The sequence below is a fragment of the Anomaloglossus baeobatrachus genome, unplaced genomic scaffold (assembly GCF_048569485.1).
Source record: "Anomaloglossus baeobatrachus isolate aAnoBae1 unplaced genomic scaffold, aAnoBae1.hap1 Scaffold_435, whole genome shotgun sequence".
Taxonomy (NCBI): domain Eukaryota; kingdom Metazoa; phylum Chordata; class Amphibia; order Anura; family Aromobatidae; genus Anomaloglossus; species Anomaloglossus baeobatrachus.
Window position 1 is genome coordinate 87227 of NW_027443686.1, and position 16723 is coordinate 103949.

A 16723-nucleotide genomic window follows, 5' to 3' on the forward strand; every position below is an offset into this window, starting at 1 on the left:
ATGCTCCAAATCCATTTTAAAGACATTTCAAAGGCATTTTGCGCATACATGAAATGAACACATTTTTCTCCAAAACTATAACACATGCAAGCTTGTCCTGTTTGGTGGAGATGATATTTAATAAAATAAGTAGAAATCCACTAAAAGTTGTTTGGTTATCTTGCAATCCCGAGATAATCGTCTCCATGCTCCAAATCCATTTTAAAGCCATTTTTAAGGCATTTCGCGCATACATGAAATGAACACATTTTTCTCCAAAACTATAACAGATGCAAGCTTGTCCTGTTTGGTGGAGATGATATTTAATAAAATAAGTAGAAATCCACTAAAAGTTTTGTTTGGTTATCTTGCAATCCCGAGATAATCGTCTCCATGCTCCAAATCCATTTTAAAGCCATTTTTAAGGCATTTTGCGCATACATGAAATGAACACATTTTTCTCCAAAACTATAAATGATGCAAGCTTGTCCTGTTTGGTGGAGATGATATTTAATAAAATAAGTAGAAATCCACTAAAAGTTTTGTTTGGTTATCTTGCAATCCCGAGATAATCGTCTCCATGCTCCAAATCCATTTTAAAGCCATTTCAAAGGCATTTTGCGCATACATGAAATGAACACATTTTTCTCCAAAACTATAACAGATGCAAGCTTGTCCTGTTTGGTGGAGATGATATTTAATAAAATAAGTAGAAATCCACTAAAAGGTTTGTTTGGTTATCTTGCAATCCCGAGATAATCGTCTCCATGCTCCAAATCCATTTTAAAGCCATTTTTAAGGCATTTCGCGCATACATGAAATGAACACATTTTTCTCCAAAACTATAACAGATGCAAGCTTGTCCTGTTTGGTGGAGATGATATTTAATAAAATAAGTAGAAATCCACTAAAAGTTTTGTTTGGTTATCTTGCAATCCCGAGATAATCGTCTCCATGCTCCAAATCCATTTTAAAGCCATTTTTAAGGCATTTCGCGCATACATGAAATGAACACATTTTTCTCCAAAACTATAACAGATGAAAGCTTGTCCTGTTTGGTGGAGATGATATTTAATAAAATAAGTAGAAATCCACTAAAAGTTTTGTTTGGTTATCTTGCAATCCCGAGATATTCGTCTCCATGCTCCAAATCCATTTTAAAGCCATTTTTAAGGCATTTCGCGCATACATGAAATGAACACATTTTTCTCCAAAACTATAACAGATGCAAGCTTGTCCTGTTTGGTGGAGATGATATTTAATAAAATAAGTAGAAATCCACTAAAAGTTTTGTTTGGTTATCTTGCAATCCCGAGATAATCGTCTCCATGCTCCAAATCCATTTTAAAGCCATTTTTAAGGCATTTCACGCATACATGAAATGAACACATTTTTCTCCAAAACTATAACAGATGCAAGCTTGTCCTGTTTGGTGGAGATGATATTTAATAAAATAAGAAGAAATCCACTAAAAGTTTTGTTTGGTTATATTGCAATCCCGAGATAATCGTCTCCATGCTCCAAATCCATTTTAAAGCCATTTTTAAGGCATTTCGCGCATACATGAAATGAACACATTTTTCTCCAAAACTATAACAGATGCAAGCTTGTCCTGTTTGGTGGAGATGATATTTAATAAAATAAGTAGAAATCCACTAAAAGTTTTGTTTGGTTATCTTGCAATCCCGAGATAATCGTCTCCATGCTCCAAATCCATTTTAAAGCCATTTTTAAGGCATTTCGCGCATACATGAAATGAACACATTTTTCTCCAAAACTATAACAGATGCAAGCTTGTCCTGTTTGGTGGAGATAATATTTAATAAAATAAGTAGAAATCTACTAAAAGTTTCGTTTGTTTATATTGCCATCCTGAGATAATCGTCTCCATGCTCCAAATCCATTTTAAAGCCATTTCAAAGGCATTTTGCGCATACATGAAATGAACACATTTTTCTCCAAAACTATAACACATGCAAGCTTGTCCTGTTTGGTGGAGATGATATTTAATAAAATAAGTAGAAATCCACTAAAAGTTTTGTTTGGTTATCTTGCAATCCCGAGATAATCGTCTCCATGCTCCAAATCCATTTTAAAGCCATTTTTAAGGCATTTCGCGCATACATGAAATGAACACATTTTTCTCCAAAACTATAACAGATGCAAGCTTGTCCTGTTTGGTGGAGATGATATTTAATAAAATAAGTAGAAATCCACTAAAAGTTTTGTTTGGTTATCTTGCAATCCCGAGATAATCGTCTCCATGCTCCAAATCCATTTTAAAGCCATTTTTAAGGCATTTCGCGCATACATGAAATGAACACATTTTTCTCCAAAACTATAACAGATGCAAGCTTGTCCTGTTTGGTGGAGATGATATTTAATAAAATAAGTAGAAATCCACTAAAAGTTTTGTTTGGTTATCTTGCAATCCCGAGATAATCGTCTCCATGCTCCAAATCCATTTTAAAGCCATTTTTAAGGCATTTCGCGCATACATGAAATGAACACATTTTTCTCCAAAACTATAACAGATGCAAGCTTGTCCTGTTTGGTGGAGATGATATTTAATAAAATAAGTAGAAATCCACTAAAAGTTTTGTTTGGTTATCTTGCAATCCCGAGATAATCGTCTCCATGCTCCAAATCCATTTTAAAGCCATTTTTAAGGCATTTCGCGCATACATGAAATGAACACATTTTTCTCCAAAACTATAACAGATGCAAGCTTGTCCTGTTTGGTGGAGATGATATTTAATAAAATAAGTAGAAATCCACTAAAAGTTTTGTTTGGTTATCTTGCAATCCCGAGATAATCGTCTCCATGCTCCAAATCCATTTTAAAGCCATTTTTAAGGCATTTCGCGCATACATGAAATGAACACATTTTTCTCCAAAACTATAACAGATGCAAGCTTGTCCTGTTTGGTGGAGATGATATTTAATAAAATAAGTAGAAATCCACTAAAAGTTTTGTTTGGTTATCTTGCAATCCCGAGATAATCGTCTCCATGCTCCAAATCCATTTTAAAGCCATTTTTAAGGCATTTCGCGCATACATGAAATGAACACATTTTTCTCCAAAACTATAACAGATGCAAGCTTGTCCTGTTTGGTGGAGATGATATTTAATAAAATAAGTAGAAATCCACTAAAGGTTTTGTTTGGTTATCTTGCAATCCCGAGATAATCGTCTCCATGCTCCAAATCCATTTTAAAGCCATTTCAAAGGCATTTTGCGCATACATGAAATGAACACATTTTTCTCCAAAACTATAACACATGCAAGCTTGTCCTGTTTGGTGGAGATGATATTTAATAAAATAAGTAGAAATCCACTAAAAGTTTTGTTTGGTTATCTTGCAATCCCGAGATAATCGTCTCCATGCTCCAAATCCATTTTAAAGCCATTTTTAAGGCATTTCGCGCATACATGAAATGAACACATTTTTCTCCAAAACTATAACAGATGCAAGCTTGTCCTGTTTGGTGGAGATGATATTTAATAAAATAAGTAGAAATCCACTAAAAGTTTTGTTTGGTTATCTTGCAATCCCGAGATAATCGTCTCCATGCTCCAAATCCATTTTAAAGCCATTTTTAAGGCATTTCGCGCATACATGAAATGAACACATTTTTCTCCAAAACTATAACAGATGCAAGCTTGTCCTGTTTGGTGGAGATGATATTTAATAAAATAAGTAGAAATCCACTAAAAGTTTTGTTTGGTTATCTTGCAATCCCGAGATAATCGTCTCCATGCTCCAAATCCATTTTAAAGCCATTTTTAAGGCATTTCGCGCCTACATGAAATGAACACATTTTTCTCCAAAACTATAACAGATGCAAGCTTGTCCTGTTTGGTGGAGATAATATTTAATAAAATAAGTAGAAATCTACTAAAAGTTTTGTTTGTTTATATTGCCATCCTGAGATAATCGTCTCCATGCTCCAAATCCATTTTAAAGCCATTTCAAAGGCATTTTGCGCATACATGAAATGAACACATTTTTCTCCAAAACTATAACACATGCAAGCTTGTCCTGTTTGGTGGAGATGATATTTAATAAAATAAGTAGAAATCCACTAAAAGTTTTGTTTGGTTATCTTGCAATCCCGAGATAATCGTCTCCATGCTCCAAATCCATTTTAAAGCCATTTTTAAGGCATTTCGCGCATACATGAAATGAACACATTTTTCTCCAAAACTATAACAGATGCAAGCTTGTCCTGTTTGGTGGAGATGATATTTAATAAAATAAGTAGAAATCCACTAAAAGTTTTGTTTGGTTATCTTGCAATCCCGAGATAATCGTCTCCATGCTCCAAATCCATTTTAAAGCCATTTCAAAGGCATTTTGCGCATACATGAAATGAACACATTTTTCTCCAAAACTATAACACATGCAAGCTTGTCCTGTTTGGTGGAGATGATATTTAATAAAATAAGTAGAAATCCACTAAAAGTTTTGTTTGGTTATCTTGCAATCCCGAGATAATCGTCTCCATGCTCCAAATCCATTTCAAAGCCATTTTTAAGGCATTTCGCGCATACATGAAATGAACACATTTTTCTCCAAAACTATAACAGATGCAAGCTTGTCCTGTTTGGTGGAGATGATATTTAATAAAATAAGTAGAAATCCACTAAAAGTTTTGTTTGGTTATCTTGCAATCCCGAGATAATCGTCTCCATGCTCCAAATCCATTTTAAAGCCATTTTTAAGGCATTTCGCACATACATGAAATGAACACATTTTTCTCCAAAACTATAACAGATGCAAGCTTGTCCTGTTTGGTGGAGGTAATATTTAATAAAATAAGTAGAAATCTACTAAAAGTTTCGTTTGTTTTTATTGCCATCCTGAGATAATCGTCTCCATGCTCCAAATCCATTTTAAAGCCATTTCAAAGGCATTTTGCGCATACATGAAATGAACACATTTTTCTCCAAAACTATAACAGATGCAAGCTTGTCCTGTTTGGTGGAGATGATATTTAATAAAATAAGTAGAAATCCACTAAAAGTTTTGTTTGGTTATCTTGCAATCCCGAGATAATCGTCTCCATGCTCCAAATCCATTTTAAAGCCATTTTTAAGGCATTTCGCGCATACATGAAATGAACACATTTTTCTCCAAAACTATAACAGATGCAAGCTTGTCCTGTTTGGTGGAGATGATATTTAATAAAATAAGTAGAAATCCACTAAAAGTTTTGTTTGGATATCTTGCAATCCCGAGATAATCGTCTCCATGCTCCAAATCCATTTTAAAGCCATTTTTAAGGCATTTCGCGCATACATGAAATGAACACATTTTTCTCCAAAACTATAACAGATGCAAGCTTGTCCTGTTTGGTGGAGATGATATTTAATAAAATAAGTAGAAATCCACTAAAAGTTTTGTTTGGTTATCTTGCAATCCCGAGATAATCGTCTCCATGCTCCAAATCCATTTTAAAGCCATTTTTAAGGCATTTCGCGCATACATGAAATGAACACATTTTTCTCCAAAACTATAACAGATGCAAGCTTGTCCTGTTTGGTGGAGATGATATTTAATAAAATAAGTAGAAATCCACTAAAAGTTTTGTTTGGTTATCTTGCAATCCCGAGATAATCGTCTCCATGCTCCAAATCCATTTTAAAGCCATTTTTAAGGCATTTCGCGCATACATGAAATGAACACATTTTTCTCCAAAACTATAACAGATGCAAGCTTGTCCTGTTTGGTGGAGATGATATTTAATAAAATAAGTAGAAATCCACTAAAAGTTTTGTTTGGTTATCTTGCAATCCCGAGATAATCGTCTCCATGCTCCAAATCCATTTTAAAGCCATTTTTAAGGCATTTCGCGCATACATGAAATGAACACATTTTTCTCCAAAACTATAACAGATGCAAGCTTGTCCTGTTTGGTGGAGATGATATTTAATAAAATAAGTAGAAATCCACTAAAAGTTTTGTTTGGTTATCTTGCAATCCCGAGATAATCGTCTCCATGCTCCAAATCCATTTTAAAGCCATTTTTAAGGCATTTCGCGCATACATGAAATGAACACATTTTTCTCCAAAACTATAACAGATGCAAGCTTGTCCTGTTTGGTGGAGATGATATTTAATAAAATAAGTAGAAATCCACTAAAAGTTTTGTTTGGTTATCTTGCAATCCCGAGATAATCGTCTCCATGCTCCAAATCCATTTTAAAGCCATTTTTAAGGCATTTCGCGCATACATGAAATGAACACATTTTTCTCCAAAACTATAACAGATGCAAGCTTGTCCTGTTTGGTGGAGATGATATTTAATAAAATAAGTAGAAATCCACTAAAAGTTTTGTTTGGTTATCTTGCAATCCCGAGATAATCGTCTCCATGCTCCAAATCCATTTTAAAGCCATTTTTAAGGCATTTCGCGCATACATGAAATGAACACATTTTTCTCCAAAACTATAACAGATGCAAGCTTGTCCTGTTTGGTGGAGATGATATTTAATAAAATAAGTAGAAATCCACTAAAAGTTTTGTTTGGTTATCTTGCAATCCCGAGATAATCGTCTCCATGCTCCAAATCCATTTTAAAGCCATTTTTAAGGCATTTCGCGCATACATGAAATGAACACATTTTTCTCCAAAACTATAACAGATGCAAGCTTGTCCTGTTTGGTGGAGATGATATTTAATAAAATAAGTAGAAATCCACTAAAAGTTTTGTTTGGTTATCTTGCAATCCCGAGATAATCGTCTCCATGCTCCAAATCCATTTTAAAGCCATTTTTAAGGCATTTCGCGCATACATGAAATGAACACATTTTTCTCCAAAACTATAACAGATGCAAGCTTGTCCTGTTTGGTGGAGATGATATTTAATAAAATAAGTAGAAATCCACTAAAAGTTTTGTTTGGTTATCTTGCAATCCCGAGATAATCGTCTCCATGCTCCAAATCCATTTTAAAGCCATTTTTAAGGCATTTCGCGCATACATGAAATGAACACATTTTTCTCCAAAACTATAACAGATGCAAGCTTGTCCTGTTTGGTGGAGATGATATTTAATAAAATAAGTAGAAATCCACTAAAAGTTTTGTTTGGTTATCTTGCAATCCCGAGATAATCGTCTCCATGCTCCAAATCCATTTTAAAGCCATTTTTAAGGCATTTCGCGCATACATGAAATGAACACATTTTTCTCCAAAACTATAACAGATGCAAGCTTGTCCTGTTTGGTGGAGATGATATTTAATAAAATAAGTAGAAATCCACTAAAAGTTTTGTTTGGTTATCTTGCAATCCCGAGATAATCGTCTCCATGCTCCAAATCCATTTTAAAGCCATTTTTAAGGCATTTCGCGCATACATGAAATGAACACATTTTTCTCCAAAACTATAACAGATGCAAGCTTGTCCTGTTTGGTGGAGATGATATTTAATAAAATAAGTAGAAATCCACTAAAAGTTTTGTTTGGTTATCTTGCAATCCCGAGATAATCGTCTCCATGCTCCAAATCCATTTTAAAGCCATTTTTAAGGCATTTCGCGCATACATGAAATGAACACATTTTTCTCCAAAACTATAACAGATGCAAGCTTGTCCTGTTTGGTGGAGATGATATTTAATAAAATAAGTAGAAATCCACTAAAAGTTTTGTTTGGTTATCTTGCAATCCCGAGATAATCGTCTCCATGCTCCAAATCCATTTTAAAGCCATTTTTAAGGCATTTCGCGCATACATGAAATGAACACATTTTTCTCCAAAACTATAACAGATGCAAGCTTGTCCTGTTTGGTGGAGATGATATTTAATAAAATAAGTAGAAATCCACTAAAAGTTTTGTTTGGTTATCTTGCAATCCCGAGATAATCGTCTCCATGCTCCAAATCCATTTTAAAGCCATTTTTAAGGCATTTCGCGCATACATGAAATGAACACATTTTTCTCCAAAACTATAACAGATGCAAGCTTGTCCTGTTTGGTGGAGATGATATTTAATAAAATAAGTAGAAATCCACTAAAAGTTTTGTTTGGTTATCTTGCAATCCCGAGATAATCGTCTCCATGCTCCAAATCCATTTTAAAGCCATTTTTAAGGCATTTCGCGCATACATGAAATGAACACATTTTTCTCCAAAACTATAACAGATGCAAGCTTGTCCTGTTTGGTGGAGATGATATTTAATAAAATAAGTAGAAATCCACTAAAAGTTTTGTTTGGTTATCTTGCAATCCCGAGATAATCGTCTCCATGCTCCAAATCCATTTTAAAGCCATTTTTAAGGCATTTCGCGCATACATGAAATGAACACATTTTTCTCCAAAACTATAACAGATGCAAGCTTGTCCTGTTTGGTGGAGATGATATTTAATAAAATAAGTAGAAATCCACTAAAAGTTTTGTTTGGTTATCTTGCAATCCCGAGATAATCGTCTCCATGCTCCAAATCCATTTTAAAGCCATTTTTAAGGCATTTCGCGCATACATGAAATGAACACATTTTTCTCCAAAACTATAACAGATGCAAGCTTGTCCTGTTTGGTGGAGATGATATTTAATAAAATAAGTAGAAATCCACTAAAAGTTTTGTTTGGTTATCTTGCAATCCCGAGATAATCGTCTCCATGCTCCAAATCCATTTTAAAGCCATTTTTAAGGCATTTCGCGCATACATGAAATGAACACATTTTTCTCCAAAACTATAACAGATGCAAGCTTGTCCTGTTTGGTGGAGATGATATTTAATAAAATAAGTAGAAATCCACTAAAAGTTTTGTTTGGTTATCTTGCAATCCCGAGATAATCGTCTCCATGCTCCAAATCCATTTTAAAGCCATTTTTAAGGCATTTCGCGCATACATGAAATGAACACATTTTTCTCCAAAACTATAACAGATGCAAGCTTGTCCTGTTTGGTGGAGATGATATTTAATAAAATAAGTAGAAATCCACTAAAAGTTTTGTTTGGTTATCTTGCAATCCCGAGATAATCGTCTCCATGCTCCAAATCCATTTTAAAGCCATTTTTAAGGCATTTCGCGCATACATGAAATGAACACATTTTTCTCCAAAACTATAACAGATGCAAGCTTGTCCTGTTTGGTGGAGATGATATTTAATAAAATAAGTAGAAATCCACTAAAAGTTTTGTTTGGTTATCTTGCAATCCCGAGATAATCGTCTCCATGCTCCAAATCCATTTTAAAGCCATTTTTAAGGCATTTCGCGCATACATGAAATGAACACATTTTTCTCCAAAACTATAACAGATGCAAGCTTGTCCTGTTTGGTGGAGATGATATTTAATAAAATAAGTAGAAATCCACTAAAAGTTTTGTTTGGTTATCTTGCAATCCCGAGATAATCGTCTCCATGCTCCAAATCCATTTTAAAGCCATTTTTAAGGCATTTCGCGCATACATGAAATGAACACATTTTTCTCCAAAACTATAACAGATGCAAGCTTGTCCTGTTTGGTGGAGATGATATTTAATAAAATAAGTAGAAATCCACTAAAAGTTTTGTTTGGTTATCTTGCAATCCCGAGATAATCGTCTCCATGCTCCAAATCCATTTTAAAGCCATTTTTAAGGCATTTCGCGCATACATGAAATGAACACATTTTTCTCCAAAACTATAACAGATGCAAGCTTGTCCTGTTTGGTGGAGATGATATTTAATAAAATAAGTAGAAATCCACTAAAAGTTTTGTTTGGTTATCTTGCAATCCCGAGATAATCGTCTCCATGCTCCAAATCCATTTTAAAGCCATTTTTAAGGCATTTCGCGCATACATGAAATGAACACATTTTTCTCCAAAACTATAACAGATGCAAGCTTGTCCTGTTTGGTGGAGATGATATTTAATAAAATAAGTAGAAATCCACTAAAAGTTTTGTTTGGTTATCTTGCAATCCCGAGATAATCGTCTCCATGCTCCAAATCCATTTTAAAGCCATTTTTAAGGCATTTCGCGCATACATGAAATGAACACATTTTTCTCCAAAACTATAACAGATGCAAGCTTGTCCTGTTTGGTGGAGATGATATTTAATAAAATAAGTAGAAATCCACTAAAAGTTTTGTTTGGTTATCTTGCAATCCCGAGATAATCGTCTCCATGCTCCATATCCATTTTAAAGCCATTTTTAAGGCATTTCGCGCATACATGAAATGAACACATTTTTCTCCAAAACTATAACAGATGCAAGCTTGTCCTGTTTGGTGGAGATGATATTTAATAAAATAAGTAGAAATCCACTAAAAGTTTTGTTTGGTTATCTTGCAATCCCGAGATAATCGTCTCCATGCTCCAAATCCATTTTAAAGCCATTTTTAAGGCATTTCGCGCATACATGAAATGAACACATTTTTCTCCAAAACTATAACAGATGCAAGCTTGTCCTGTTTGGTGGAGATGATATTTAATAAAATAAGTAGAAATCCACTAAAAGTTTTGTTTGGTTATCTTGCAATCCCGAGATAATCGTCTCCATGCTCCAAATCCATTTTAAAGCCATTTTTAAGGCATTTCGCGCATACATGAAATGAACACATTTTTCTCCAAAACTATAACAGATGCAAGCTTGTCCTGTTTGGTGGAGATGATATTTAATAAAATAAGTAGAAATCCACTAAAAGTTTTGTTTGGTTATCTTGCAATCCCGAGATAATCGTCTCCATGCTCCAAATCCATTTTAAAGCCATTTTTAAGGCATTTCGCGCATACATGAAATGAACACATTTTTCTCCAAAACTATAACAGATGCAAGCTTGTCCTGTTTGGTGGAGATGATATTTAATAAAATAAGTAGAAATCCACTAAAAGTTTTGTTTGGTTATCTTGCAATCCCGAGATAATCGTCTCCATGCTCCAAATCCATTTTAAAGCCATTTTTAAGGCATTTCGCGCATACATGAAATGAACACATTTTTCTCCAAAACTATAACAGATGCAAGCTTGTCCTGTTTGGTGGAGATGATATTTAATAAAATAAGTAGAAATCCACTAAAAGTTTTGTTTGGTTATCTTGCAATCCCGAGATAATCGTCTCCATGCTCCAAATCCATTTTAAAGCCATTTTTAAGGCATTTCGCGCATACATGAAATGAACACATTTTTCTCCAAAACTATAACAGATGCAAGCTTGTCCTGTTTGGTGGAGATGATATTTAATAAAATAAGTAGAAATCCACTAAAAGTTTTGTTTGGTTATCTTGCAATCCCGAGATAATCGTCTCCATGCTCCAAATCCATTTTAAAGCCATTTTTAAGGCATTTCGCGCATACATGAAATGAACACATTTTTCTCCAAAACTATAACAGATGCAAGCTTGTCCTGTTTGGTGGAGATGATATTTAATAAAATAAGTAGAAATCCACTAAAAGTTTTGTTTGGTTATCTTGCAATCCCGAGATAATCGTCTCCATGCTCCAAATCCATTTTAAAGCCATTTTTAAGGCATTTCGCGCATACATGAAATGAACACATTTTTCTCCAAAACTATAACAGATGCAAGCTTGTCCTGTTTGGTGGAGATGATATTTAATAAAATAAGTAGAAATCCACTAAAAGTTTTGTTTGGTTATCTTGCAATCCCGAGATAATCGTCTCCATGCTCCAAATCCATTTTAAAGCCATTTTTAAGGCATTTCGCGCATACATGAAATGAACACATTTTTCTCCAAAACTATAACAGATGCAAGCTTGTCCTGTTTGGTGGAGATGATATTTAATAAAATAAGTAGAAATCCACTAAAAGTTTTGTTTGGTTATCTTGCAATCCCGAGATAATCGTCTCCATGCTCCAAATCCATTTAAAGCCATTTTTAAGGCATTTCGCGCATACATGAAATGAACACATTTTTCTCCAAAACTATAACAGATGCAAGCTTGTCCTGTTTGGTGGAGATGATATTTAATAAAATAAGTAGAAATCCACTAAAAGTTTTGTTTGGTTATCTTGCAATCCCGAGATAATCGTCTCCATGCTCCAAATCCATTTTAAAGCCATTTTTAAGGCATTTCGCGCATACATGAAATGAACACATTTTTCTCCAAAACTATAACAGATGCAAGCTTGTCCTGTTTGGTGGAGATGATATTTAATAAAATAAGTAGAAATCCACTAAAAGTTTTGTTTGGTTATCTTGCAATCCCGAGATAATCGTCTCCATGCTCCAAATCCATTTTAAAGCCATTTTTAAGGCATTTCGCGCATACATGAAATGAACACATTTTTCTCCAAAACTATAACAGATGCAAGCTTGTCCTGTTTGGTGGAGATGATATTTAATAAAATAAGTAGAAATCCACTAAAAGTTTTGTTTGGTTATCTTGCAATCCCGAGATAATCGTCTCCATGCTCCAAATCCATTTTAAAGCCATTTTTAAGGCATTTCGCGCATACATGAAATGAACACATTTTTCTCCAAAACTATAACAGATGCAAGCTTGTCCTGTTTGGTGGAGATGATATTTAATAAAATAAGTAGAAATCCACTAAAAGTTTTGTTTGGTTATCTTGCAATCCCGAGATAATCGTCTCCATGCTCCAAATCCATTTTAAAGCCATTTTTAAGGCATTTCGCGCATACATGAAATGAACACATTTTTCTCCAAAACTATAACAGATGCAAGCTTGTCCTGTTTGGTGGAGATGATATTTAATAAAATAAGTAGAAATCCACTAAAAGTTTTGTTTGGTTATCTTGCAATCCCGAGATAATCGTCTCCATGCTCCAAATCCATTTTAAAGCCATTTTTAAGGCATTTCGCGCATACATGAAATGAACACATTTTTCTCCAAAACTATAACAGATGCAAGCTTGTCCTGTTTGGTGGAGATGATATTTAATAAAATAAGTAGAAATCCACTAAAAGTTTTGTTTGGTTATCTTGCAATCCCGAGATAATCGTCTCCATGCTCCAAATCCATTTTAAAGCCATTTTTAAGGCATTTCGCGCATACATGAAATGAACACATTTTTCTCCAAAACTATAACAGATGCAAGCTTGTCCTGTTTGGTGGAGATGATATTTAATAAAATAAGTAGAAATCCACTAAAAGTTTTGTTTGGTTATCTTGCAATCCCGAGATAATCGTCTCCATGCTCCAAATCCATTTTAAAGCCATTTTTAAGGCATTTCGCGCATACATGAAATGAACACATTTTTCTCCAAAACTATAACAGATGCAAGCTTGTCCTGTTTGGTGGAGATGATATTTAATAAAATAAGTAGAAATCCACTAAAAGTTTTGTTTGGTTATCTTGCAATCCCGAGATAATCGTCTCCATGCTCCAAATCCATTTTAAAGCCATTTTTAAGGCATTTCGCGCATACATGAAATGAACACATTTTTCTCCAAAACTATAACAGATGCAAGCTTGTCCTGTTTGGTGGAGATGATATTTAATAAAATAAGTAGAAATCCACTAAAAGTTTTGTTTGGTTATCTTGCAATCCCGAGATAATCGTCTCCATGCTCCAAATCCATTTTAAAGCCATTTTTAAGGCATTTCGCGCATACATGAAATGAACACATTTTTCTCCAAAACTATAACAGATGCAAGCTTGTCCTGTTTGGTGGAGATGATATTTAATAAAATAAGTAGAAATCCACTAAAAGTTTTGTTTGGTTATCTTGCAATCCCGAGATAATCGTCTCCATGCTCCAAATCCATTTTAAAGCCATTTTTAAGGCATTTCGCGCATACATGAAATGAACACATTTTTCTCCAAAACTATAACAGATGCAAGCTTGTCCTGTTTGGTGGAGATGATATTTAATAAAATAAGTAGAAATCCACTAAAAGTTTTGTTTGGTTATCTTGCAATCCCGAGATAATCGTCTCCATGCTCCAAATCCATTTTAAAGCCATTTTTAAGGCATTTCGCGCATACATGAAATGAACACATTTTTCTCCAAAACTATAACAGATGCAAGCTTGTCCTGTTTGGTGGAGATGATATTTAATAAAATAAGTAGAAATCCACTAAAAGTTTTGTTTGGTTATCTTGCAATCCCGAGATAATCGTCTCCATGCTCCAAATCCATTTTAAAGCCATTTTTAAGGCATTTCGCGCATACATGAAATGAACACATTTTTCTCCAAAACTATAACAGATGCAAGCTTGTCCTGTTTGGTAGGAGATGATATTTAATAAAATAAGTAGAAATCCACTAAAAGTTTTGTTTGGTTATCTTGCAATCCCGAGATAATCGTCTCCATGCTCCAAATCCATTTTAAAGCCATTTTTAAGGCATTTCGCGCATACATGAAATGAACACATTTTTCTCCAAAACTATAACAGATGCAAGCTTGTCCTGTTTGGTGGAGATGATATTTAATAAAATAAGTAGAAATCCACTAAAAGTTTTGTTTGGTTATCTTGCAATCCCGAGATAATCGTCTCCATGCTCCAAATCCATTTTAAAGCCATTTTTAAGGCATTTCGCGCATACATGAAATGAACACATTTTTCTCCAAAACTATAACAGATGCAAGCTTGTCCTGTTTGGTGGAGATGATATTTAATAAAATAAGTAGAAATCCACTAAAAGTTTTGTTTGGTTATCTTGCAATCCCGAGATAATCGTCTCCATGCTCCAAATCCATTTTAAAGCCATTTTTAAGGCATTTCGCGCATACATGAAATGAACACATTTTTCTCCAAAACTATAACAGATGCAAGCTTGTCCTGTTTGGTGGAGATGATATTTAATAAAATAAGTAGAAATCCACTAAAAGTTTTGTTTGGTTATCTTGCAATCCCGAGATAATCGTCTCCATGCTCCAAATCCATTTTAAAGCCATTTTTAAGGCATTTCGCGCATACATGAAATGAACACATTTTTCTCCAAAACTATAACAGATGCAAGCTTGTCCTGTTTGGTGGAGATGATATTTAATAAAATAAGTAGAAATCCACTAAAAGTTTTGTTTGGTTATCTTGCAATCCCGAGATAATCGTCTCCATGCTCCAAATCCATTTTAAAGCCATTTTTAAGGCATTTCGCGCATACATGAAATGAACACATTTTTCTCCAAAACTATAACAGATGCAAGCTTGTCCTGTTTGGTGGAGATGATATTTAATAAAATAAGTAGAAATCCACTAAAAGTTTTGTTTGGTTATCTTGCAATCCCGAGATAATCGTCTCCATGCTCCAAATCCATTTTAAAGCCATTTTTAAGGCATTTCGCGCATACATGAAATGAACACATTTTTCTCCAAAACTATAACAGATGCAAGCTTGTCCTGTTTGGTGGAGATGATATTTAATAAAATAAGTAGAAATCCACTAAAAGTTTTGTTTGGTTATCTTGCAATCCCGAGATAATCGTCTCCATGCTCCAAATCCATTTTAAAGCCATTTTTAAGGCATTTCGCGCATACATGAAATGAACACATTTTTCTCCAAAACTATAACAGATGCAAGCTTGTCCTGTTTGGTGGAGATGATATTTAATAAAATAAGTAGAAATCCACTAAAAGTTTTGTTTGGTTATCTTGCAATCCCGAGATAATCGTCTCCATGCTCCAAATCCATTTTAAAGCCATTTTTAAGGCATTTCGCGCATACATGAAATGAACACATTTTTCTCCAAAACTATAACAGATGCAAGCTTGTCCTGTTTGGTGGAGATGATATTTAATAAAATAAGTAGAAATCCACTAAAAGTTTTGTTTGGTTATCTTGCAATCCCGAGATAATCGTCTCCATGCTCCAAATCCATTTTAAAGCCATTTTTAAGGCATTTCGCGCATACATGAAATGAACACATTTTTCTCCAAAACTATAACAGATGCAAGCTTGTCCTGTTTGGTGGAGATGATATTTAATAAAATAAGTAGAAATCCACTAAAAGTTTTGTTTGGTTATCTTGCAATCCCGAGATAATCGTCTCCATGCTCCAAATCCATTTTAAAGCCATTTTTAAGGCATTTCGCGCATACATGAAATGAACACATTTTTCTCCAAAACTATAACAGATGCAAGCTTGTCCTGTTTGGTGGAGATGATATTTAATAAAATAAGTAGAAATCCACTAAAAGTTTTGTTTGGTTATCTTGCAATCCCGAGATAATCGTCTCCATGCTCCAAATCCATTTTAAAGCCATTTTTAAGGCATTTCGCGCATACATGAAATGAACACATTTTTCTCCAAAACTATAACAGATGCAAGCTTGTCCTGTTTGGTGGAGATGATATTTAATAAAATAAGTAGAAATCCACTAAAAGTTTTGTTTGGTTATCTTGCAATCCCGAGATAATCGTCTCCATGCTCCAAATCCATTTTAAAGCCATTTTTAAGGCATTTCGCGCATACATGAAATGAACACATTTTTCTCCAAAACTATAACAGATGCAAGCTTGTCCTGTTTGGTGGAGATGATATTTAATAAAATAAGTAGAAATCCACTAAAAGTTTTGTTTGGTTATCTTGCAATCCCGAGATAATCGTCTCCATGCTCCAAATCCATTTTAAAGCCATTTTTAAGGCATTTCGCGCATACATGAAATGAACACATTTTTCTCCAAAACTATAACAGATGCAAGCTTGTCCTGTTTGGTGGAGATGATATTTAATAAAATAAGTAGAAATCCACTAAAAGTTTTGTTTGGTTATCTTGCAATCCCGAGATAATCGTCTCCATGCTCCAAATCCATTTTAAAGCCATTTTTAAGGCATTTCGCGCATACATGAAATGAACACATTTTTCTCCAAAACTATAAC